This window comes from Helianthus annuus, chromosome 3 (genome assembly GCF_002127325.2).
Source record: "Helianthus annuus cultivar XRQ/B chromosome 3, HanXRQr2.0-SUNRISE, whole genome shotgun sequence".
Classification (NCBI taxonomy): domain Eukaryota; kingdom Viridiplantae; phylum Streptophyta; class Magnoliopsida; order Asterales; family Asteraceae; genus Helianthus; species Helianthus annuus.
In genome coordinates this window covers 54,278,495-54,306,333 of record NC_035435.2, presented here as the reverse complement: position 1 = coordinate 54,306,333, position 27,839 = coordinate 54,278,495, and the positions used below count along the sequence as shown (strand labels likewise).

The window sequence follows — 27,839 nt, the reverse complement described above, 5'->3', positions numbered from 1 at the left end:
CTAGATTAGGAGCCCAGTAAAAGCTATCGGTGATTTAATCGAACTAAGGAATAATACTTGCAAAGGTAAATACTTTAACTTATTTCCCCTATATGGGCTTGGGTTACGGTATATTAATACCGCTTGATTGAGCATTATATTTTTCCATCGCTTAGGTGGTTAATTAAATAATATGATCAGCTCATTTAAACAGTTTTGTTTCTTAAAAGCCTTTGGGGGGTTTAATGACCGTTGTCCCGGATATCCTTGGCATCATTTTACGAAATGGCCACGACCATCGACATCCCGGTGTAGGCGTACACCCGGTATATATTGTCGACATTAAATTAAAAGACGTAGCCGTTGGTTTTTATACTACGGTTTTACGCAATGTGGTGTGTCTATAAATCTTTAACCCGGCACGACCCGGGCTACTGAACGCATAAAAGAACATGTAAAACGTTCACAAGATTTTAATAATTTTCCCAAGTTATAAAAGAGTTTGTGCCTTGTGCATTCAAATCAATTTTAATAAACATTTTCAAATGTGTCAGTTGAATGTATTTACCAGTGTAAACTGACGTATTTTCCCCAAAAAGATTAAGTGCAGGTACTATACGAAATGGGCTGGTATTAGCTTCCTAAGCATCACGAATAGTCTCGCAAACTCGATGCCGTATCTGAATGAACAATATTTTATTATTATTTTGATCCGCTGTGGATATATTCGACTTCTGTAATACATTTGATATTACAACCAGAGGTTGAAGTATATATTTATCTTTAAGCTTCCGCTGTGCATTTATATAATTGTGTGGTTTGACTATATTGTTGCCAACATCGTCACGGTAATCCCCCACCGGGCCCACCAGTGAAACACGTGGAAATCGGGGTGTGACACACCATCCAATGAGCTTCATCTTACTCGGGGCCTTAACTGGGGGCATTCAAGTGTGGCCATCTGTCACACCCTGACTTTTGCGGAAGCGTATGTTGTGTGACTGATTTGATATCATTACATTCAACCATAATAAACAACTATATGATCAAAATGATGTTCATCCATGTGACAACTCGTAATTCGAACCTACTTTATGTAACGTTACGTGCTTACGTGAACTATGTTAATTGAATTAATGTATGAAGGTTATGTTTTATTATACGTGAATGCGTGTATATGCAACCAAACCGAACCACACGACACTACACTCAACCGCACAAGTCATCTGGGCTTTGCACTTGTGCGCGGACCCTTAGGGCAGCCCAAGTGGGTTCGGCCCATTCCCTTAGCCGATTTACACAGGAGATGTTGTAAACATCTCACATTTTATCAAAACACACACAAGTTGCAAACCCTAGCTCTCTCTCGTCTCTCCCTCGGAACCGACGACACCAAGACCACTTGCTAGGATCAATTCTTGTTTACCATCTTCTTATCGGTTAGTATTTTGTTATTGTTTAAATGTTGAATGATGATGTGATATCATGCTTAGACTATATCGATTAGGAATGTATGTGGGATGATAAGCTAGAACCGATTTGATGATGCTTGTTAAATTATTGATAATGTTCATGAAAATCGGATTGTCCATGTTGTATGAAGACCGAATGGATACATGTAATCGGCCTGTATGTGTGTTTTGGAATATGCTCATGTAATCGGATGTTATGTCATAGATTCGAGTCTTAGAATTAATCGGCTATGAAGTTGTTAATCAAATGATCCGGTTGCATATTTATGTCTATGATGAATTACTGTTCTTGTTGATGATGATTTGAATAAGTGAAACTGTTGAACATGGTGTTTGATCCGATTTGTGAAACCGATAAGTTGTTAGCTGGATTTACGGAGTGATTGTTGCTGTTTAATCATGGAAATCTGTTACACACCTTGTCTCGACAAGAGATTGCGAGTCGAGAACTCCTAGTCTCGACTCGAGACCATAACACCGGCACAAAACAACACAACTCGAGACCACGGTTGCGGGTCCGGTTGCGACTCGAGACCGTGTAGTCTCGGCCAGACCAAGATGACCCGAGAACTCCCTGTTGCGACTCGAGACTTCGAGATCAATATAACCCGAGATTGCTAGTCTCGACTCGAGACCGAGAACATGCACACCCTGTTGTAGGACTGGCCCACTGTTACCAGCCCAATTAATTGAGCCATGTATTTGGACTTGCTTATGTGAAGTTACTGTAGAACTGCCTTGCTTATACGTGAACATGATGATCAATGCTTGTACACAACTTGTTACTATATGTGCGGAACATACGTGCAATGCTAGTGTACGAAGCTGATTGGTATGATAACTGTGATAGGACGTGGTTGATCACTTTGTAGCTTAATTGAACTGTTGTGTATCATACCGAGCAACCCCAGGTGAGTTCATTGCATTTCTCAAGCATGCGTCCCGGTGGTTTGGGACAACTAGTAACCATGTGGAAGGGAATTTTGGGTAAACAGTTGAATTGGGTAAACAGTTGAACACGGAATCAATCAGTATCGGATTGCCTGTAGGGCAATGGGGTAATTAGTTGATAGCGCTGTTAGGTGGGTAACCTCACACCGGGCCGTAAGGATGGGCGTGAACTAATTATCTGGGCATCATTACCAATGCTTGGTTAGAAGCATTGGGGTTGTTAAGGGGCACACTCCCCGGATACATATGGGCACACTCCCTAGGGTATCTAGCATGAGCAACATCGTATCGCAACGTTGAAACGCATTAACATATATCTGGTAACAAAACACGTTAACAAAACTTGAACTCACCAGCGTAGTCTGACACACTTGTCTGCATGCTTGCAGGTCGTTAGGCTTGGAGACATGGACTTGCTATCTGGGAGTGCTGGAGTGGTCATGGATCGTGGCTTTTGATTAAACAGTTGACTTGGTGGTTTTGAACTTTAAACAATTGAATATTATTTCACTTATGCTTCCGCTAAACATATCTTTTGGATTTAACGTTGGTATTAGACTTGCTTGGTAATTAGTGACATGTTTTATTTAAATATTTATCATTGGTTCAATGTGATTGGTGGCTCAGACTCTGATGCGTAACACGCCTCGCGGAGTCTCCGCAAGTGGTATTTTGGGGGTGTTACAGCTTGGTATCAGAGCCACTGGTTATAGTGAACTAGGTTTTAAAACGTTTTATAAAACCAGACTATAACCGAAAACCTTCGAAGAATCGATCATGACACTCAGCTCCAGATCGCAAGGTTTGTCCTCTGTTTAGTTTATGCATACACCCATAGTTGTTACACACTCATAACTTGCATGACACGATACACTTGATACTATAGTGACTTGATAGTGTGACACTACTCTTTGACTCATGTGAATCATAGACATGTGATACCATTCGTTGTGTTGTGTGAACGGGGGAAACTTTGAGCGCAAGCTAAGAGGCACTGAGATAAGCATGCAAATTACCTTATTATTATGGGTGCACACTTAATAATAACGTGGGGTGCATGCAAGTCCTAGTGAGGCTTATCGAGCGTGAGAAGGGTTCTGCCTTATTATGTGTGAATTTGGTAGTACATAGATATCGACACGATACTTGATTTCCATCTCGTTTCGATTTCCTGAATCGATTCATCTCTATATATAGAATCATGAGTGGACGAGGACACGGACGTGGCAACATCAACATGACTCATGCTGAGTTGACTGACTTAATCAATACCCGTGTGGCTGAGGCTTTAGCAGCCTATCAAGCTTGTACGGAATGTACCAAGTACTCTTTACTCTTATACCGCGTACACGTCTTTTCACTCCTATAATGTGTTCCCTTTCATCCTTTAGGTCAGCAAGTGCAACCTCAACCCAACCAGCCTGCGTGTACGTTTAAAATGTTTATGGACTGTAAGCCACAGACCTTCACCGGGACTGAAGGGGCTGTGGGACTTCTGAGATGGTTCGAGAAAGCAGAGTCTGTGTTTGCCATCTGTAACTGTCCCGCTGGGGACAGGGTGAAATATGCTGCGGGTACCTTGGCGGATGGTGCCCTAACGTGGTGGAATGCCCAGGTATAGTTGTTGGGCATCGAGGCGGCGAATGCCACAACTTGGGATGACTTTAAAGAACTAATCAGGGAGGAGTACTGTCCTTGGGATGAAGTCCAGAAGTTGGAAAACGAGTACTACGACTTGAAGATGGTTAGATCTGAAGTCGAAGCGTATGTGAAGCGATCGTATGAACTGGCCGACATGTGCCCAAACTTGTCCCGGCCTATGTCTCGGAGGATTGAGTTATTCATCAAAGGGTTGCCTCCGCGTGTGAAGAGTTTGGTCACTGCAGCCCATCTCAATGATTTGACACAGATTGTTCGTCTGACTCATAAGATTGTGGACCAAGAGGTTGAGAGCAATTCATTACCCCCGCGGATTTCAGCCACTACTGTTGCGGCACCCACTGCTACTACATCTGCTAATGATAACAAACGGAAGTGGAGCGACTACAACAAAGCATCCAGTGCTGGTCAGACTCAGAAAAGGCCAGACAATAACAACAACCGCAACATCAGCCAGTCGTCTTCTGTTAATCAAGGCCAGGGAAGTGGCCAAAGTCAGGGTTCATATGCAGGGAGGAAGCCACGGTGTAACAAGTGTGGCTATCATCATTTTGGGCCGTGTGGTCGGATGTGTAACAGGTGTGGTAAGGCGGGCCATGAGTCCAGGGATTGTTGGGCCCCACAGCCCAAACACCAGCAACAACAGAACCAGCAGAACCAGAGACAACAGGGACAACCACCCCAGCAGAACCAGGGTTTCAGGAAGGGGTGCTATCAGTGTGGGGATGAGGGTCATTTTAAGCGGGACTGCCCTCAGTTGAATCAAAACGCTAACGACAACAATCACCCGAATAACAACAATACGGGGAACAACAACAACAACGGCAACAATGGGGGAAATAGTGCTCGAGGCAGAGTGTTCCAGCTTGGAGCAGGGGATGCCAGGAATGACGGCAACGTTGTAACTAGTACGTTTCCTGTAAACAATCATATTGCTTCTATATTATTTGATTCCGGCGCCGATTGGAGTTATGTGTCCCTAGAATTTAGTCAACGATTAGGGATAACTCCAACACCCTTAGAAGTTAAGCAAGTAGTAGAACTAGCAGATGGTAAAACGATAGAAGCCTCGAATGTCCTTTTCGGGTGCAAACTAGATCTCGTGGGTCAAGTGTTTGATATTGATCTTCTTCCCGTTACGCTCGGAAGTTTTGACATAGTAGTAGGCTTGGATTGGTTGTCTAAGCACCAAGCAGAAATTTTATGTAAGGAGAAGATTGTGCGTATCCCTCTCCCTGATGGGGAGTCATTATTAGTTCAAGGGCATCGTAGTGGGACGATGGTCGGTATTATCTCGGCCATGCGTGCACAACAGTATCTACAAAAGGGGTACCCTGCAATGTTAGCGTTAGTTACTAATGCTCAGTCTGAGGTGAGAAAGATCGAAGACCTACCAGTGGTGCGAGACTTCGCTGATGTATTTCCAGAGGAGCTACCAGGGTTACCTCCTCACCGTCAAGTAGAATTCCAGATTGATCTTACGCCGGGAGCAGCTCCAATTGCACGTGCTCCTTACCGTTTAGCACCAGGGGAATTGCAAGAACTGTCTAACCAACTGCAAGAGTTGTTGGACAGGGGCTTTATTCGACCCAGTTCTTCGCCTTGGGGAGCCCCAGTACTATTTGTAAAGAAGAAAGATGGGTCATTCCGGATGTGTATTGATTATTGGGAGCTCAACAAGGTGACCATCAAGAACCGTTATCCGTTACCCCGGATCGACGACTTGTTTGACCAGTTACAGGGGTCAAGTTTCTATTCGAAGATCGACTTAAGGTCGGGTTATCACCAGGTAAGGGTTAGGGAAGAGGATATTCCCAAGACGGCTTTTCGAACGAGCTATGGACACTATGAGTTTTTGGTCATGCCATTTGGATTGACAAATGCACCAGCGGTTTTCATGGATCTCATGAACCGTGTGTGTAAGCCTTATCTCGATGAATTCGTTATTCATCGATGACATCTTAGTCTATTCGAAGAACAGGGAGGATCACGAGCGTCACCTACGTCTCATCTTGGAACTTTTAAGAAGGGGCAGCTGTATGCGAAATTTTCTAAGTGCGATTTTTGGATCCGAGAAGTACATTTCCTTGGCCACGTTGTTAATGAAAAAGGGATACATGTGGATCCTGCAAAAGTGGACGCAGTTAAAAATTGGGCGGCACCAAAGACTCCCTCTGAGGTGCGCCAATTTCTTGGTCTTGCTGGATATTATCGGAGGTTTATTAAAGATTTCTCGAAGATCGCACAACCTCTCACCTCGTTGACACAGAAGAACACGGTATACTCTTGGGGAACGAAGCAGGAAGAGGCCTTCCAGTTGTTAAAACAGAAACTATGTAGTGCACCGATCTTGTCGTTACTAGAGGGTACCGAAGATTTTGTGGTTTATTGTGATGCTTCGATTCAGGGTCTCGGTTGCGTGTTGATGCAACGCGAGAAGGTGATAGCTTATGCTTCTCGTCAGTTGAAGGTGCACGAGAAGAACTATACGACTCACGATTTGGAATTAGGAGCGGTGGTGTTTGCGTTGAAGATCTGGAGGCACTATCTGTACGGCACCAAATGCACCATCTACACCGACCATATGAGTCTTCAGCATATCTTCGACCAGAAAGAATTGAATATGCGGCAACGACGATGGGTTGAACTGTTAAATGATTATGAGTGTGCCATCAAGTATCATCCGGGCAAGGCGAACGTCGTAGCTGACGCCCTCAGCAGAAAGGATAATGCACCTAGGCGTATGCGAGCATTGCAACTCACGATCCAGTCCAATCTTCCTTCCCAGATACGAGACGCTCAGTTAGAAGCGTTGAAACCAGAGAACGTTCGAGCTGAAGCTTTGCGCGGTTCAAGACAACGCCTAGAGCAAAAGGGAGACGGCGCTTACTACGTAACCGGACGCATCTGGGTTCCACTTTATGGTGACTTGCGAGAACTTGTAATGGAGGAGGCGCATAAGTCACGTTACTCCGTACACCCTAGATCAGATAAGATGTACCACGACTTGAAAACTACATATTGGTGGCCTAGCATGAAAGCTCACATCGCAACCTACGTCAGCAAATGTTTGACTTGTGCTAAAGTCAAGGCGGAACATCAAAAGCCCTCGGGTCTACTGCAGCAACCAGAGATACCCAAATGGAAGTGGGAACAGATCGCCATGGATTTCGTGACAGGACTACCAAGAACTCAGGCTGGAAACGATACCATTTGGGTGATTGTTGATCGCCTCACAAAGTCAGCACATTTCTTAGCAATTAAGGAGACAGACAAGTTTTCGCAACTAGCAGCGGTTTATCTTAAGGAAGTCGTCTCTAGACATGGAGTACCAACTTCCATCATCTCAGATCGAGATCCACGCTTCACTTCCGACCTTTGGCAAGCAATGCATAAGTCGTTCGGTTCACGACTCGACATGAGTACCGCTTATCACCCGCAGACGGATGGTCAAAGCGAGCGCACCATCCAGACACTTGAAGATATGCTACGGGCATGTGTAATCGATTTTGGGAAAGGGTGGGAGAAGCACTTACCGTTGATAGAATTCTCCTACAACAACAGCTACCACACTAGTATACAGGCAGCTCCGTTCGAAGCACTGTACGGACGGAAATGCCGTTCACCTCTCTGTTGGCTTGAGGTGGGTGACAGTCAGATCACAGGCCCTGAACTTGTGCTTGAGACATCAGAAAACATTGTGCAGATCCGAAACCGTATGGCCGCAGCTCGCAATCGCCAGAAAAGCTATGCTGACAAGCGTAGTAAACCGTTGGAATTCGAAGTTAATGATCGCGTTATGTTAAAGGTCTCACCCTGGAAGGGTGTGGTGCGTTTTGGGAAACGCGGCAAACTAAACCCTCGTTATGTGGGACCATTCAAAATTCTGGAACGAATTGGAAAGGTGGCCTACAGGTTGGAATTACCTGCTGAGTTGGGTAACGTCCATGATGTGTTTCACGTATCGCAGTTAAAGAAGTGTTTGGCTGATGAGACACTAGTTGTACCATTTCAAGAGCTGAAGATAGACGACAAATTGCAGTTTGTCGAAGAACCAATTGAGATTATGGATCGGGAAGTTAAAGTTCGTAAACACAGCCGTATACCGATTGTGAGAGTTCGTTGGAACTCAAGACGCGGCCCAGAGTTCACGTGGGAACGCGAGGATCAGATGGAACTTAAGTATCCACATTTGTTCCCCAAAGATAAGACAAAACCTAGCAAACCTAATGTTGATGCAACTAGTAAATTTCGGGACGAAATTCCCATTCAAGTTGGGGAGGATGTGACACCCCAGGCAAACCAGTGAATGATATAACTTACCTAGCTTCCTCAGTGAGTGCGTAGTGCGTACCAAATTTCGGGACGAAATTTCCTTTTAGTTGGGGATACTGTGACAACTCGTAATTCGAACCTACTTTATGTAACGTTACGTGCTTACGTGAACTATGTTAATTGAATTAATGTATGAAGGTTATGTTTTATTATACGTGAATGCGTGTATATGCAACCAAACCGAACCACACGACACTACACTCAACCGCACAAGTCATCTGGGCTTTGCACTTGTGCGCGGACCCTTAGGGCAGCCCAAGTGGGTTTGGCCCATTCCCTTAGCCGATTTACACAGGAGATGTTGTAAACATCTCACATTTTATCAAAACACACACAAGTTGCAAACCCTAGCTCTCTCTCGTCTCTCCCTCGGAACCGACGGCACCAAGACCACTTGCTAGGATCAATTCTTGTTTACCATCTTCTTATCGGTTAGTATTTTGTTATTGTTTAAATGTTGAATGATGATGTGATATCATGCTTAGACTATATCGATTAGGAATGTATGTGGGATGATAAGCTAGAACCGATTTGATGATGCTTGTTAAATTATTGATAATGTTCATGAAAATCGGATTGTCCATGTTGTATGAAGACCGAATGGATACATGTAATCGGTCTGTATGTGTGTTTTGGAATATGCTCATGTAATCGGATGTTATGTCATAGATTCGAGTCTTAGAATTAATCGGCTATGAAGTTGTTAATCAAATGATCCGGTTGCATATTTATGTCGATGATGAATTACTGTTCTTGTTGATGATGATTTGAATAAGTGAAACTGTTGAACATGGTGTTTGATCCAATTTGTGAAACCGATAAGTTGTTAGCTGGATTTACGGAGTGATTGTTGCTGTTTAATCATGGAAATCTGTTACACACCTTGTCTCGACAAGAGATTGCGAGTCGAGAACTCCTAGTCTCGACTCGAGACCATAACACCGGCACAAAACAACACAACTCGAGACCACGGTTGCGGGTCCGGTTGCGACTCGAGACCGTGTAGTCTCGGTCAGACCAAGATGACCCGAGAACTCCCTGTTGCGACTCGAGACTTCGAGATCAATATAACCCGAGATTGCTAGTCTCGACTCGAGACCGAGAACATGCACACCCTGTTGTAGGACTGGCCCACTGTTACCAGCCCAATTGATTGGGCCATGTATTTGGACTTGCTTATGTGAAGTTACTGTAGAACTGCCATGCTTATACGTGAACATGATGATCAATGCTTGTACACAACTTGTTACTATATGTGCAGAACATACGTGCAATGCTAGTGTACGAATCTGATTGGTATGATAACTGTGATAGGACGTGGTTGATCACTTTGTAGCTTAATTGAACTGTTGTGTATCATACCGAGCAACCCCAGGTGAGTTCATTGCATTTCTCAAGCATGCGTCCCGGTGGTTTGGGACAACTAGTAACCATGTGGAAGGGAATTTTGGGTAAACAGTTGAATTGGGTAAACAGTTGAACACGGAATCAATCAGTATCGGATTGCCTGTAGGGCAATGGGGTAATTAGTTGATAGCGCTGTTAGGTGGGAAACCTCACACCGGGCCGTAAGGATGGGCGTGAACTAATTATCTGGACATCATTACCAATGCTTGGTTAGAAGCATTGGGGTTGTTAAGGGGCACACTCCCCGGATACATATGGGCACACTCCCTAGGGTATCTAGCATGAGCAACATCGTATCGCAACGTTGAAACGCATTAACATATATCTGGTAACAAAACACGTTAACAAAACTTGAACTCACCAGCGTAGTCTGACACACTTGTCTGCATGCTTGCAGGTCGTTAGGGTTGGAGACATGGACTTGCTATCTGGGAGTGCTGGAGTGGTCATGGATCGTGGTTTTTGATTAAACAGTTGACTTGGTGGTTTTGAACTTTAAACAATTGAATATTATTTCACTTATGCTTCCGCTAAACATATCTTTTGGATTTAACGTTGGTATTAGACTTGCTTGGTAATTAGTGACATGTTTTATTTAAATATTTATCATTGGTTCAATGTGATTGGTGGCTCAGACTCTGATGCGTAACACGCCTCGCGGAGTCTCCGCAAGTGGTATTTTGGGGGTGTTACAATCCATTCATTAACTTTAAAGTATTACAAACACCATTTGTTTAAGTTTCAACAGCACAACCTTCGACTAAGTTACAGATCAACAAAAGTGGATGACATCTAAACTTGGAATCTACTTCTAGAAACAACTCCCGCGCCCAAGATCCAACTTGTTACCTAAAATACATGTAATTTTGGAAAACATCAACAAAAGTTGAGCGAGTTCATGCGTTCTGTGTGGGTACTGACAAACTTGTAATCCTTTGAGGGACTCCTTTGAAAACAGGTATGAAAAGCATTTATGAACAAGTCAAATTAATGTTTTACAAGGACATTAAGGCATGTGAGGACATAGGGAGCACTCGAAATGAGTAGGCTTATACCGTCGTCGATTTCCCTTGACTATGTCGAATTCCCCTTCGACTATGTCAATTCACCTTGACTAATGTCGATTCACCTCGACTGATGTCGATTCACCTCGACTAGGACACCGAAGCACTCAAGTGGTCACAAGTACCATGAGTGGGGTTCGGTCGTACCTGTTAGATCTAACCTTCGTCCCTAATTAAGAGTTAATGGCATTTCAAATTTAGTCTATGCTCACATGGTCTAATAGTTCATTTCATAGTCAATTCATACCGTTTAAACATTCGTAACATGTATTCCACCCCCGAGAGTTATAAAACCAAAAACAATTGAGTGAAAAGGAGGACATGAACTCACAAGTTTGCGTTCTTCAATCCGACGTAACTCAAGCTGCTACTAGTGTGCACGACAACCTACAATGTACTACTGTCTATTAGGCAAGCGGGTCGTGCCTTGACTTTGTATTAGTTAGTGTCTTTGAGTTACTTTTTATTGTGCCTTCAGTATTATTCTGAGTCATATAATTATTTGTTAAAGTAGTATATATTTTAACTTAAATTACATTTATCTAATCTTGGAATAATTGTTAAAACAATATTTATTGACTTGATACTTCCCAAGTATTCATATTTGTATTTCCTTCCCAAGGATGGGCATATTTGAATTCATATTCGTATACTTGTATATTTTGCCATGTATTGGTGTCGTATTCCGATGTGTATTTATACGTGTGAGAATATGTATTTTATTGTATTCATTAAGTATTCATATACTTAAATTTATATCAAACTTTCTAGAATATTATTTCTAATAAAAGTCCACCAATATATATATATTTCCAAAATACATTTCCAAGAAATATTACTTAGAAAAATTATTTATAATTTTTCATTTGGAAAAAGTATTTGTATTTTCATATAAGTTCCAAAAATAATATATTTTCAAGTCTAACTTTAGAAAATATATACTTATTTTTATTAACTTTAAAAAATATATACTTATTTTTATCCAAAAATAATGTATTTCAAGTTTACTCAAGAAAATATATATTTTTCCGAAAAATAATATATCTTCTAATAATTCTAAGGAAATATATATATATATATATATATATATATATATATATATATATATATATATATATATATATATATATATATATATATATATATATTCACCAAAGATCATATATTTCCTTCTTGTAATAATATGATATAACTTTGTAGTATTTGTAAAAATCACATTTTCGTTTCCTTGGGTCCAAAATATTATTGACCAAAATATATTTGTGAATTAAGTTCCGGAATATTTTGTAAGTTACATTTCTTGTTCGGTTTCGCCAATATTTTGTGTGTAACTTGTATGTTTATTTCTTGGAATTTTGGTAATATTTTGGATTGTAATTCTTGGTGTTTTGAGGTGTTATATTATTTCATAATATGACTAATACACAAAATATACAAATAATCACACACATGGTGTCATCTAAATATATATTTCCTAAATACATATTTAGTCACTTTTATTTATAAAACCAACCTCCAATAATTATAGTTTTTGTAATAAAAATTATGGCAAAGTTTATGTAAGAAATTCATGGTTTAAATTATACTTGTAAATATTTATTTGGAAATATTCTTCGAAGTGTTAATTTTTTAGAAAAGTTTTGCCATAGTTTCCCCTTGAAAATGGAGGTTTCCATGCTTTCAAAGCATATCATTTTCTTTTAAAATCAACACAATCAATCATCAACAATCATGTAACACTTACCTTGTGCCAAAAATATGAAATTTACACTATGTCATGAACTTGAAATTTCACAAAAAAAATTGTAGTAACTCACTAGAGTATTTAGTAAGCTTAGTTACCCTTTAAAGTGTGGTTATTTATTTAAAAATATCACTCATGAAAGATTTAGATCTTCACAACTTGTAAAGTGATTTTCTAAAATCATTTCTTCTTGAACTTTTCTTGTTAGATATCTATTTCTACACTTGATTAACCACTAAAAATAAGGTTTATTTATTTAAGAACCAAGGTTGAGTAAAACTTGTACTTTTACTTGGTTTCCTGGAAAAATCATTCTTGAAATCTTAGATCTACAAGACTTACATCTTACTTTAATCATCATTTAACAAGAAAACAATTTATTCCTTCAAGTTCATGACTTTGGTGAGGATGATCCATTAGTCTTTAACATTTTCATCCTCTCATCTTGCTAGATTATGTTTTTAATCATCATCTAGCAAGATCATATGATGATCTTTATCATTAACATAACCAATCAACCATCAAGTAGCATATTCAACACTAAACAACATGATTTCTTTAGATATTAAGCTTATGTTCATGTTTCATCTTCTTGATTCTTAGTGTTCTTTAAGATTAACATCATGTATCCTCTTTTAACCACTTAAATAAGATGTAAAAAGGAGTGTATGATGTTCTTACCACTAGCTCAAGACTAGGGATGATCAAGAGAAGAAATGAGGTGGATAAAAGCACTAGAGAGAGGTCCTTCAAGTTCCGTTGCTTCCACACTTCCTAACTTTGCTTCTTACACCATTGTGTATCAAAAGAATGGATGGAATGAAACTTGAAATGAGAATGAGGGTGGAGGGTGTTTGGGCCATTAGTTTTGAAGGAAGAGAGGAAGGAGGAGATTTTCTTGAATGGTGTTGGTGATTATGTTAGAAAACTAGTGATTTTTATGACATATAAAGTAGCATATGGCATCTTTGTTGGTATATTCCTAGACAATATCTTATAAAATCTAAGAAAGAAATCAAATAAAATCTATTAGAATCAATGTGTGGGGCCCTTGTCTAACCGGCCTTGGATGGGGGGGGGGGTAAAGTGTAATATTTCAAGTATTAGTTAGTTAAATCTAGTTAGATCCCAAGTATTAAATTTAGGGATTTAGGGGTTTTGTGTTCATGAGATGTAATATGATGTTTGGTGACCATAACTAGCTTTGTAACACTAAAACAATGCTTCTAGTGAAAATTTGATGTTTCGGGTAGTGTCCGGTTGTTCGGTTCGTTACTGTTTGTTAAAGTGCTAAATTGCGCAGTTTAGTGTGCTTTATGTAGTATTTTATGACAGTTTCGGTTCCCGACACTTAGGAAAGTATTATGGACCATTAAGCCACTTTTCTGCATTATTTTTAGATGTTAAATTGCTGAAAATTGCTGAATTTGTTTATTAACTGCAGAATTATGCAGTTTTAGTGCGTTTCTGGCACTTTCCGGCACCTATGTCATCACTAGGAAGGCAGTTTTGTAACCCCTACTTTCCTGCACACTATACTAGTGTAACACTTGGTCCTGGGGCTTATTTTGTTTCTTAACATCATGTATGTCTAAGTACTGAACTCCCGTCAGTGCTTCTAGTTTGTCTGATAATGGTGCCAATTCTGTTCTGTGCATTAATAGATCTATATCATGTTGCATGTAGTAATGATAAAAGTCTTGCAACATGAAATGCCATTGTATGTATATAACAGTAATCAGAAATTCATTCGTCTTGTAACCTATACCATGCACAGTTCTTCAAACGCAGATTACTGTTCATTTAGTGTATGAAATGTACGGAAAAGTGACAGTTATCACACCATCCACTCTTGAATTCGAACATCAACATTTTCTTCACTTCATTATCATAGCACTTTAAAGCCGCCTCCCAACCTAATGCCTTGAACTTGTCTGTTATTCCAAACGGATCGAAATCAACTTCCCGGATTTCCTTCTCGTAAATAAAAGCTTCACTCCTTTGCTTCAACTTGTTCATCTGTTCATGAAACAACTCCTCTCGCAATTCCTCGGGTTGCTCAAGTAGTGAACCGGATGTCCACTCCGGTTTTGGTCCCCTTGGAGGAGCATCTTCCTCTGAGTCTGGGTCACCAACCTGTGTCAACCTCCTTCTCTTTGGTTGTTCTTCTCCTTGAGGTTGTTTAGATGAAGTTGCACCCGCTTTTTCCTTTGTTCTCACCATACCTACACACATTCACAAACCACACACAAAAGATTATGTTAGTTCAACTTCACAAACTTCCCCACACCTGCTTTATGTTATGGGTATAAATGTATAAACGCCAAAATTTTATCCTTTCAAACAAAAATTCGGCATGACGTCTCTACAAATCAGAATTTTTCCAAAAATTTTCACTAGACATCATCTACATTTATACCCAAACATTCAATACTTCAACAAATTCCTATCATCTACAAGCAAGTGTGTAAGCAAAAACAAGAATGGAAACTTACAAACCGCAATGTACTTCAAAGAATGAAAAGAAATTGCATACCTTAATCTTGTGGAAGATGAAAATAACAATTCACTTTAAGCAAGAACCCACAAGAACCCTCAAAATTTCGGGCCCCCTTATGCCCAAATCCGACCACCAAACAAAGGATTCTTCAAAATATGAGTATAAATCTAGATTCCTTGTGAAATTTTACCAAAATGGACTCAAAAATCACTGAAATTGGTCAAGATTTGAGGAAGATATGGAGTTTTGAAGTTATGGAGAACTAGGGTTTTTTTAGAGGAAAAAGATGAAAGTGAAAGATGGATGTGTGGATAGGAATCGATTGGATGATTGTGTGGTTGGGGAGGGTTATGATTTTTATTAAATGTATTATTATTATTATTAATTTTTTTTTCGATTTTTTATATTTATAAAACGCGGACAACAGCCCACAATCACCCAACATGCGCCGTAGCCTACGGCACTTGCCGTAGGTTACGGCAAACCTGAACAAAAAACATTGCCGTAAGGCAGTTTAATAGGGCCGTAAGACCTTTTTTTGTTTGACTGCCACCGTAAGCTACGCCCCTGGCCGTAGCTTACGGCGACCACTGGGCAAAGGGGCCTGGCCAAAAGTCATTACTTGCAAAAATTTTCTTATGTTTTATTATTATTTTTTTTAGCTTATCTAAATTTTATAATTTTTATTGTTTTAAAAAATTTTTTGAAAACATGAAAATTATAACCCTACCCCCCGTTAAAAACCCGTGTTGTCCTCAACACTATATTCGAGAAATTCATACGGATTTCCCCACACTTGTTTCAAACACAAGTTTAAAACGGGACTTTATTCAAAACAAAATAAACTAAACTAAATATTTACACAACCAAACCTGGGCCTCTTTCAAGTTTCCACGTCATCCAGTGGGCGTAGAATGTAACCCAGTTTGTCAAGCTCAAGATTGTTGATGTCGTTGCCTTCCAAGTACGGTTTAAGCGGATGCCCTTTCACCGTTTGTTGCTTATTAGTTTGCTCATCTTGAATATCGACATCTCCAAATCTTCCCACTCTTCGAATGACATAAGGACCCATCCATTTGCTCTTGAGTTTTCCCGCGAACATTTTCAACCTTGAATTATACAACCACACCTTTTGACCCACTTCGAAGTTCTTCTTTCTTAACTTTGCATCATGAACCTTCTTCAGTTTGTCTTTGTATGCGGATGCACATTCATATGCCTCGTCTCTAATCTCCTTAATTTCGCTCAATTGCAACTTCCTTACTCGACCCGCTTCATCATAATCCGCATTAACAGTTTTGATGGCCCAATGCGCTCGATGTGCTAACTCCATTGGTAGATGGAACCCCTTCCCATACACCATCCGATAAGGGGTGGTACCAATTGGAGTTTTGTAGGCCGTCCGATATACCCACAACGCATCGTCAAGTTTACTTGACCAATCTTTTCTATCCGTTCGCACTGTCTTCATGAGGATCTCTTTAATTTGACGGTTGGACACTTCAACTTGTCCACTTGTTTGCGGATGGTACGGTATAGCAACTCGGTGGTTCACATTGTATCTTTTTAGCAATTTCCCAAAATTAAAATTCTTAAAATGTGAACCACCATCACTTATTATCACCCTTCGTACACCGAATCGAGCGAAGATATTGGATTGCACAAACTTGCATACAACGGAATGATCATTGGTCCTTGTGGCTATAGCTTCTATCCACTTTGTGACATAATCAACCGCAACCAATATGTACAAAAACCCATTTGAATTAGGAAACGGACCCATGAAGTCTATACCCCAAACATCAAACACCTCAACCACCAAAATTGGTTGTAAAGGCATTTCATCCCGCTTTGATATGCTTCCAACTTTTTGACAATTGATGCAATTCCAGGCAAACTCGCAAGAATCCTTGAAAATTGTGGGCCAATAAAACCCACATGACAACACCTGATAACCCATTTTGTTCCCACTAAAATGCCCTCCACATACCGACGAATGAGCACGGGTCAAAATCTCTAGTACTTCGGTTTCGGGAACACACCTTCTTATCACTTGATCGGGTCCAATTTTAAACAAATCTGGTTCATCCCAAATGTATTGTTTTACTTGACTTAGAAATTGTTGTCTTCTCTTCTTCGTCCAATGATTTGGAATTGCACCCTTGGCCAAATAGTTCACGTAGTGGGCATACCAAGGTGAAACAAAAGTAGAAACGGCCAACAATTGCTCATCGGGAAACTGTTCATTAATCTCGCTTGGGTCATCAACACCTTCTAATGGGATTCGGGACAAGTGATCCGCAACAACATTTTCACAACCCTTTTTGTCCCGAATCTCTAGATCGAACTCTTGCAACAAAAGCACCCAATGAATCAACCGGGGCTTAGCATCCTTCTTTTCCATTAAATATCGGACCGCACTATGATCCGAATACATGATCGCCTTGCTCCCCCAAATGTACGATCTAAACTTGTCCAAGGCATACACCACCACTAATAATTCTTTCTCGGTTGTGGTGTAATTCAGTTGCGCCTCGGACAAAGTTTTACTTGCATAATAGATTACCACCGGCTTCTTATCAACTCTTTGACCCAAAACCACTCCATTGGTCGTGTAGCTGGCATCACACATAATCTCAAACGGCTTCGACCAATCCGGTGGTTGCAAGATAGGAGCTTTCACCAACTGTTCCTTCAAAACATGAAACGCTTGCAAACATTACTCAGCAAAATCAAAAGGAACATCTTTTAATAATAAGTTACATAAAGGTTTTGTAATTACACTAAACCCTTTAATAAAGCTTCTATAGAACCCCGCGTGTCCCAAACATGATCTCACCCCCTTAACATTCTTTGGTGGGGGTAGAGATGAAATTACCCGAATTTTTGCTTTATCTACCTCCATTCCCCGGTCCGATATCACATGACCCAACACAAGACCCTCTTGAACCATAAAATGGCTTTTTTCCGAAAATATATTCATCATACATCTTTGGAATGTGGCCGAGGCGTTACATAGTCCAAATGGCATTCGCCAAAAAGCAAATGTACCATATGGACATGTAAACGTGGTTTTGTGTTGGTCGTCAGGATGAATAGCAATTTGGTTATAACCCGAATACCCATCCAAAAAACAATAATATTTTTGACCTGAAAGTTTTTCAATTATTTGGTCAATGAAGGGTAACGGGAAATGGTCCTTGGGGGTAGCGACGTTTAGTTTTCTATAATCAATGCAAACTCGCCACCCGGTGACCGGTCGGGTGGCAATTTGCTCGCCTTGTTCATCCTTAATTACCTGAATACCGGCCTTTTTAGGCACTACCTGAGTCGGACTTACCCACGCACTGTCCGAAATGGGATAAATGATCCCCGCATCCAACCACTATATCACTTCTTTCTTGACCACTTCTCTCAAGTTCGGATTCAGCCTTCTTTGTGTTTCACGGGTTGGCTTTGCATCTTCACTTGTAATGATTTTATGCATTACAATGAATGGACTAATACCTTTCAAGTTGGCTGTCGTCCATCCAATGGCCGCCTTATTAGCCTTCAAAACCCGCAACAATTCCTCTTCTTGAGCTACTGCTAAATTAGAAGCAATGATCACCTGTAAGGTGTCATTCTCCCCCAAAAATGCATATTTTAAATGTTTCGGTAGCTTTTTCAATTCCACATTTGGTGGACATTCCAATGAAGGTTTTGTACCCGAATCAATTCCCACCGGTAAAGTCTTCGTTTGGTGGGTCCATGGCGGTCTTCCTTCTTTCACCGCGAGAGCCTCTTGCTCCTTCTCTTCCATTTCCAATGCACATGCATGAACCTACAAAGAAACATCACATAAACACGAATCCAAAATCTCTTCTTCATACTCCTTCGGGTCGTATCCATCTATAAAATCTGCTAGAAAACACTCATCACCATTAAAAGAATTAGCACCATTAGTAAAAACATTTAATCTCATTTTTATATTACCGAATGTCATGTTGACCGTACCATATTGACAATCAATTACGGCGTGTGCGGTGTTCAAAAATGGCCGACCCAAGATAACATTTTGTTGTTGAATTGGGTCCGCGGATGAGTAATCTAACACAAGAAAATCAACGGGATAATAAAATTCATCAACTTTAACTATCACATCCCGCACAATACCCCGAGGAAATTTATGAGACAAATCGGCTAATACCACTGTTGTCTCGACCTGTTTCAATGGACCAAAGTCGTATTGGTCATATAACCCCCCGGTAAGATACTTACTCCGACCCCAAGATCTAGTAACGCCCTTGCAGTTTGAAAATTTCCTACTTGAATATTGATAAGAGGCGTTCCCGGATCTTGTAGCTTAGGAGGAAGACCTCCTTTCAAAACCGCGCTTACCCGCTCGGTCAAGTCAACCAATTTAGGCACTTTTTGTTGCCTCTTTTGAGTACATAATTCTTTCAAAAACTTGGCGTAAGCGGGTACCTGTTTGATTGCTTCAAGTAAAGGAAGATTAATTTTGACTTGTTTGAAAACCTCCCACATTTCTTCCTTTTGAGGACCCCTTTTTGAAATAACGTTTTTCCTACCTGGATCTAATAAAGCCGAGGGAAATGGTACTTGACTAGATCCCCCATCCTCATTTTTATATTCTACTTCTTTATTATTTTTGGGTTTTTCAAAATTGGGTTTTTTAGAAGAATTGTTAGATGTTTTCTTCCTCACTCTCTTGACCCGTTATATCCTCAACCACCCCATCAACCAAATCTGGTGAAGGATTGGTTTTGTACTCTTTCCCACTTCTCAAAACACTTACATGATGAATATTAACATTGTTACCTCTAGAAGAATTATGAGACGGGTTTACCTTAGTGTCGCTTGGTAATTGACCTTTACCTTTTTTTAAGTCCGCCACTTCGGTTGCGAGTTGACCCATTTGGGTGGTCAAAGTTTGAATTGCTTTGTCTCGGGCCTCATCCTTTTGCATGCGTGCGTCATCCATTTGATTCCTCTTTTGCATCTCAGATTGCATGTTCTTTAACATCTCCATCATCTCATTTCCACCCGAAGACCCCCTTGTTATTGACCCGTTTGATATTGTCTTTGGTGCCCTTGATTGTTCCCACCTCGATATCCACTTTGATTATTATAAGGTTGGCGCGAACCAAAGTTACATTGACTTCCTTGAAAATTCGGGTTAGCTTGATTTGAGGGATTCCCATATCTAAAGTTTGGGTGGTTTCTCAACCCGGGGTGGTAAGTGTTAGAATTCATATTGTAATTTCTACCACCCCCTCCTTGACCTTGCACAGCATGAACCTCTTCATATTGCCCTTCACCTCCTTAGCAATTTTCAGCCGCATGCCCTATCTCATTACAAATTGCACAAACATCATAAATTTGGTTAGTAGTTTGAACATTACCATCGTCTATCGCATGCACTTGAGTTCGGGTAATGGCCGGTCGTGCTCTCCTTGATGCTTGAGCTTTTCTTTTTGATGTGATTGCCATTTGCTCCAAAAATTCCCAATCGTCATGCTCGTAGTTTGTACCAAAAGTACCATTGGTGATAGACATTAAATCGCGAGCATCTTCGGCACTTAACCCCTCATGGAAAGCATTCATCAGTTCCCAAAGCTCTATCCCATGATGAGGACAATTCTTTATCATCATGTTAAAACGTTCAAAGGCCTCATGGAACATTTCACCTTGTTGTTGTTGAAAACTTCTCAACCCCTTCCTAGCATCACTTGTCTTTTGAGCGGTGTAAAATTCATCTAAGAAAATTTGTTGCATCTTCACCCATGTATAGATAGATGCCGAAGGTAATGTGTAGAACCACTTTTTCGCCTTGTCTTCCAAAGAAAATTGGAATAGTACCAATTTGACATCGTCGGCCGAAAATCCTTGACTCCCAAGAGTGTTGCAAATCGAGTCATAAGCCTCCAAATGAAAATAAGGCTCCTCCGTTGCTAGACCCTTATATTTTGGCAAGCTTTGCAATGAATTGGTTCTCACTTCAAATCTCCTCCCTTGATCATTGTGAGGAATAACTACCGGTGAAGGATTATGAGTGATTACCGGTCTAAAATGTGCTTCAATGCCTCTTGCATGTTCTCTAAGATGTCTTCTTGGTACACTCAACCGAACTCTTGGACGAATAGGAACCATTGGTCTTTGCATAGGCCCTTGAGGTACATGTTGTTGAAATTGATGTTGTGGCATCGGTGGGTGTTGAATTGGCCTTTGGAATTGTGGTTGTGCATTTTGTGGACGAACTTGTTGCAATGGTGTAGGATGTTGCAATTGTGGCCCTTGTGGCCTTGGCCGAATATGTTGTGGTATAATTTGTTGTTGAGGAATCCCACCAACACTTGGCATTCTTTGAGTTTGACCTTGCACATAAGTAAGCTCCCCTTGATCTCCATCACCCCCATATGCATATCCTTCTTCCTCATAACCCTCAAAATCTTCATACCCTTCAGCATACCCATCTCCTCCTATACCCGAAGATTGCCCAAATGGAAAGGATGAATATTGAAAACCCGATTGGTTCGATGGTCTAAATGTAGAAGTAGCATGAACAATAGTTGAATTTGGTGGTATTGAATAGGTTGAAGATGATTGACCCGTAGCTGGGAAGAAATGGGAAAATGGTGGAATTGTGGTAGAAGGGTTAAAGGTGAGTGTAGGTTCATCTTGGGTGGTAATAGGTTGTGTAGTATTGGTTGGTGTAACATCATGAGGTGGAGTAGGGTCGGTAGTGGTGTTAGGCATGGTGGTATTTGGTGAAGGTTGAGTTGATGATGGTATGAAAGGTGGTATAAGCTCACCCGTAGTGGGTGGTGGTGGCGGTGGATCCATGTATCTAAGTGGTGTAATTGGTGTAGTTAGTGTTGTTGGTGAACCGTTGATTCTGTTTTCCCTTAACAAAATTCTGTTTCCTCTCAAAGTTCATTCAATCTCTGGATCAAATGCTAATGGTGATAGCTTGTGAGAGCTTCTAGTACGCATGCACCTGTAAATACCTGCACACTAACACACCCAGTGTAAACCAAAAAAATAATAAACTTAAAAAGATCACAAATAACATACGTTGCGCACTACTCCCCGGCAACGGCACCAAAATTTGACGTGATGTCGTGGTCACAATCAAATTTAATCCAATTACTACTAAATAGATAGTGGCAAGTGGGTATCGAACACAGGGAGTTTGTGGAATATGTGTTATTTGAAGATTTATCTTAGTTAACTAAAATTAGACTAAATGCAATAAAAGTAAATTTCAAGAGTTGGTTTGATTGATTTGATTTGTAGAACTAAGATTATTATTCTAATTGCAAAATGAAGTATTGGTTGTGAACAAATTAGAGACAAATGACCATCTTTAGTTTCCGGTTTGCTTTGACATTTATGCTATCATTCCACTAGAAAGAACTACATAGACATAGTTCATGTGTGATTAATTGCAGTGATGAAAGGGATCTAAGTACTCAGATTCCTAGAACTTGAGGTTTTTACCCGATGATCAATCAACCCTTACCCAAGCCTAACTATACCCATGATATCTCGATTGCCAACGGCACCAAGAACGTATGGTTTCTAATTAGTTTAACATAAGAATCAACAATTTACTAACAATCAATCACACACCATAACAAGCAATTCAATAAAGATAATGATTGTTATTCTAGAAATAAGGAATTAAACATAAAGTCTCATGCAAACCTTCAACCAAAGATAGTCACAAAGTATTTAGCCACTCATGGCTTGAAACATCATTATCCAACAAGTCTTAATCTTCAAACAAGTTAAAAACATGAACCAAAGGATTAAAGATAGTCTTCAACCTCCAAAGTACACCAAAAATTGTCTCCCAAGTGATGATAACCGAAAAACACATGATAGGACCCCATAAATCTCCTTGAAATTCGTAATTAATGTGGGAGTTACAAGTGGGCTCAGACGGTGCCGTAAGCTACGTCAGCCGCCATAGCTTACGGCGGTCAACATAAACCGGCTGGTCAACATATCGCTGTAAGCTACGCCATGTACCGTAGCTTACGGCGATCATCATCTCTTTACGGCACAACAGAACTGTCTTACGTCGGCATTTTTGTGGAACTTTGATGGCCGTAACCTACGGCCCTCACCGTAGGTTACGGCGCTACCTGGAAACTCCTCTTTGTTTTCTTTATCACATGTAGATTTCTCCAACTTGTTTCGTCCATCTTGCAACTACTCTCGAAGCTTCACAAAAGCCACTCCTTATGCACTTTATCACCTACAATTACAAATGCACCGTAGTTATCATATTCCAATATTTAACCATGTAAAGTATGGGATATGCACGTATTTAACTCATTTAAGGGTTGTCCTACGGACCACCCGTCACGTGATAAAAAGAAACAATTTAGAAAATTACAAAAACGGGCATGACAAATCCTTGTAAAATTTGATTATATATACATTTTTACACTACAACCCTTTTCCCACAAAGTGAGTTTTGAGCCATTACCGAGCATTCAAATATACATCTATACTAATTGCTCAATTTTCGTTTTTGTGTTAATAGCCCGTTTGGTTCTCACGAATCTAGAACTTGACGATACGATGCGTTCCAAGTCTTTACCTATAAAAATCCAAGTAAGTAAATGATGTAGGCATTAGGAACAACCCATTTTTCAAAAAAAAAAAAAAAAACAAAAAAAAAAAAAAACAAAACCTTTATTTTTCTTTGCTTTATCCAAAAATATCCCTTAGTTAAACCCTTTGAACCTTAAATACCTTTTCATTTCCAAACCCACAAAAACAACCCTTTTCATTTTCCATCTTTCATTTTTGTAAACTCATCGGTTATGAAATTACGATTACGGCTCAGTTTCAACTTTGGCAACAAAAAAAAAAAATCAGAAAAATCAGAAAAATATGCTAAAGTATTTTTTGCAAAGCCACAAAGCAATAGAAAAACTGATATTTTACGCCTTTTCACCATTTTTCCAATTAAACATATCAAACCCGAACCACAACCTACCCTTTAAATGCCCTCTTGATATTTATAAGGATTTAACGTCAAAAGGAGGAGGTTTGATCGATTGTCAAGCCTATGGTAGGAGTAAGTTCCAAATCGGGCATGAGCGTTTCACTTAATACATCATCGGCCGAGTGTTGAGTGACCACTTGTGAGGTGTGTAAATTTGTATTTAACTTAACAAAATTTTATAAAGGCATGTTATGCCTAAAGTAAATAATTTTTCTTAAATTGTGTTTTAAATAAATCATGACGAATAGGATTGTAAATAAAATAAAAACAAAATAAATTTAGAACTTGGATTCCCGTCACTCTAAAGATGAGACAAAAACCTTCTCTTCTACCTACTCCGTTTGGGTGTGTAAGCCACGTAATAGAGTTTTGCTTGAGGACAAGCAAAGATTCAAGTGTGGGAGTATTTGATGTACTTGAAATACAACATATAAATTATATCAAATACCGCATAAAAGCAACCCTTTTAGTACAAATGTTGGAAAAAGCTTGTGTTTTCGTTCCTTTTTAATTTACATGGTCAAAAAAGCTTAAATGTGCAAAATGAGCAAAAAGACAGCAAAAACCAGCATAAATACAAAGAAGAAGGAATTGCCGCAATTCGCCAAGCCCTGATTCACATCCAAACCACAAAATAGCAAGAACAGAAGACTTGACACGGGGCCGTGTCCACCAGACACAGGCCATGTCTGAAGGTGGATGCTGTGCAGAAGAAAAGACAACTTCAAAGGACAAAACTAGCACCCAACACGGGGTCGTGCTAAGCCAACACAGGGCATGGTCAACTCAAAGATTTTTAGAATCTGCGATATTACAACAAGTACTTTTGCCACGGGCCGTGCCGTTGACACCTGAGGCCGTGTTAGTATAAGAGCTGACAAGCAGTTAACGAGGAAGAGAGAGAGAAATGACCACGGGGCGGTGCCAGGCGGGCACGGGCCGTGGTGGAGTTTCTGATTTCAGCTATAAATAGAAGTGCTTGGTTCCACTTCAAACTATCCCTTGGCAAACCACTTCTCTCTTCCTTGCCACCACTCCACTAACTCTACAACACCATCATCCACCACCATCATCCATTTTTCATCTTTTAGTGTGTGTGTGTAGTCTCAGGATCCAAGATTGATAGTAAGAATCTTTGTCAGACAAAGGCCATGCTTGGCTAAATTCTTACATCACTTGGTGAAGACATATCTTTTATGTATTTTCTTTTACGATTTCCAATCTCTGGCAACTTTTTAATTGGTTTGTATTAATAACTTTAATAACTAGTTTTTTTTATATTGAAGGCGAATTTATTCAACCATTCTTCATATGTCGTTGATTTACATATTCGTGTCTTTACGGTCTATATAAAGCGTGTTAACTACTTGGAAAGGGGTTAGAAGGGTGGTTCAGTAATTCTATGTCTCGTTCAGTGTATAGATCCTGCGAGAACCTGGTTCAAGTTTAGTACTACTCCATGGATTGGCCGGGAATGACTAGCCCGACTGAGAGTAAGAAACCGCTTGAATCCCTTATTTATAAACTACTATTAAAACTTTAAACCAACCTCGCGAGGGCTGTATCCCTACTGACTCAAACCAACAGGTTGAGGGTGACCGCTGCTGGAAGGGGGCCCACCACATTTTGCATTAATAACTTACTTAATTATCTTTCAATATTCCGACCTAGTGGGATTGTATCCTTGCTGACTCAAACCACTAGGTTGAGGGTAACGTCGCCTTCACAAGAGGGGCCTACTACTATAATTAAAATAATCTCTTAAAATCCCTAAAGTGCGGAAATCATCAAAAGGGTACATGAAAGATTAGTCGGATCTAAGTGATTCTTTCTTGTCTATCTATTTTTATTTTATTTTATTTTATTTTATTTTATTTTCTGTTTTTATCTTTTTATTAGTTTAAAAATCTTTTCTCAAAGTTTGGTTCGATTAGACGTTGACGATAAGCCGGTACTAAAAGCTCTTGTATCCTTGGACGACCTCGGTATTTTGCCATCACTATACTACGTCCGCGATGGGTGCACTTGCCCTAGCATGTGTGTAGAGTGATAGTAGAATATCGTGTTTTATAAATTTAAAACTTGAAATCGGCGAGTAAAAAGATATATACACCTGCACGCACGTCAATGGCATATAATATACTAAAAAATATATACACCCGCACGCACGTCAATGGCATATAATATATTTAGCATATAACAATTAAATGTGCTCCCATGCATATGTGTGTGACATTAGAGAATTTAATTTCATGGGCACTTAAAGTATTTTAGCTAAGACAATCAAACAATTAAGCACATAAGGTAACTAAGGTACCTAATCAACTATAGTCTAAGTCTGAGGGTCTAATGACCTAAACCTAGTTCTCTATAGTCATTGGCACTGATACAAATCTGTTACACCCCGACCCGCAACGGAATGATATGGGGCTTAATGATTACCAATAGCTCTTGACAACTAATCATTGTTACGATATTTAAAGTATGTCCATTTAAATTGTCACATAAAATTTAGAGTAAATTACAAGTTTTGTCCTTTATGTTTACACCAAATTGCAGGCGCTGTCCTTTACCTTTAAAATTGACGGGTTTTGTACTTTATGTTACAAAATCTTGCATGTTACGTCCTTTAACCCTAACCTTGTTAAATTTTTTCATTAATTATGGTCATGTGCTTCGCACATGAGGGCATTTTTGTCCTTTCATCTCTTCAGAGGGCTATTGTGTTAATAATTTATATCTAAGGACTATTTGTGTAACAACTTATTATATCATTTTATTCCCCCTCTCTATCTCTCTTCCTCTCAGTCTCACTGCATATTTCATCTCCAGATCTGTCTCTCTTCTTCTCTCTCTCTCCGCACTTCATCAACCAATAAGAACAACAACAACAGTATCTCAAGTTGTTTTGAATCCAGATCGTTGTTTGAGCCCAGATCCCTCACTCTCTCTTTCTGTATTCCGGCAAGACACTACAACGCCTCCATCGTCACTGCCGGAGACGTAGAAAAACACCATTGTCATGGTCGGTATAGTGTACGACGACCACGGCACCGGTGGTGTTGGTGACAGTGTCAGCATTGTAGGCTCTGTTTCCCCTAAGTTTCCGTCAAATCGGCATCGGTGGTGTTGGTTGTTGATTTGGGTTGTTTGCAAGGTTTGGGTTAGGGTTCCGGTGGGGGTGGTGATGTCAGAGACGGTGGCGGAATTTGATCGGAGAGTGGTGGTCGCCCACCATTGTTGTTGTTAGGGTTAGGGTTTAGGGTTAGGGAGGTCGCCGGAGATTTCAGTCGTGATGTGAAAATGGAGGGTGGTGGCTTGTGGTGGTTGTTTAGGGTTAGGGAGGTCGCCGGAGGTTTCAGTCATGAGGTTCAGTCATGATGTGAAAATGGTGGAGGTTTCAATCGTGCTATGAAAATGGCAGTAGAGAGGGACAAAGAGGGGTAGAGAGATTCAGAGAATTGATAATATGTCTTTGTTTTTGTAAGATATTAATAACTAGTCTCTAAACATAATTGTCTTACAAAATAATCCTTGAAAAGATGAAATGACAAGAATACTCCCATGTGCATGGCACATGACCAGATTTAACAAAAAAATCTAACTGGGTTTGACCTAAAGGACATAACGTGCAAGATTTTGTAACATAAAGTACAAAACCCGTCAATTTTAAAGGTAAAGGACAGCGCTTGCAATTTGGTGT

General features: G+C 40.0%; 1 non-coding gene across 1 annotated transcript; it reads left to right on the top strand.

Moving 5' to 3' along the window:
• Positions 1 to 20,734: 20,734 nt before the first annotated feature.
• LOC118490942 lies at positions 20,735 to 20,840 on the top strand. The gene has a single exon (XR_004890167.1). It is a non-coding gene; the product is annotated as a small nucleolar RNA R71 (small nucleolar RNA).
• The last annotated feature ends 6,999 nt before the right edge of the window (positions 20,841 to 27,839 follow it).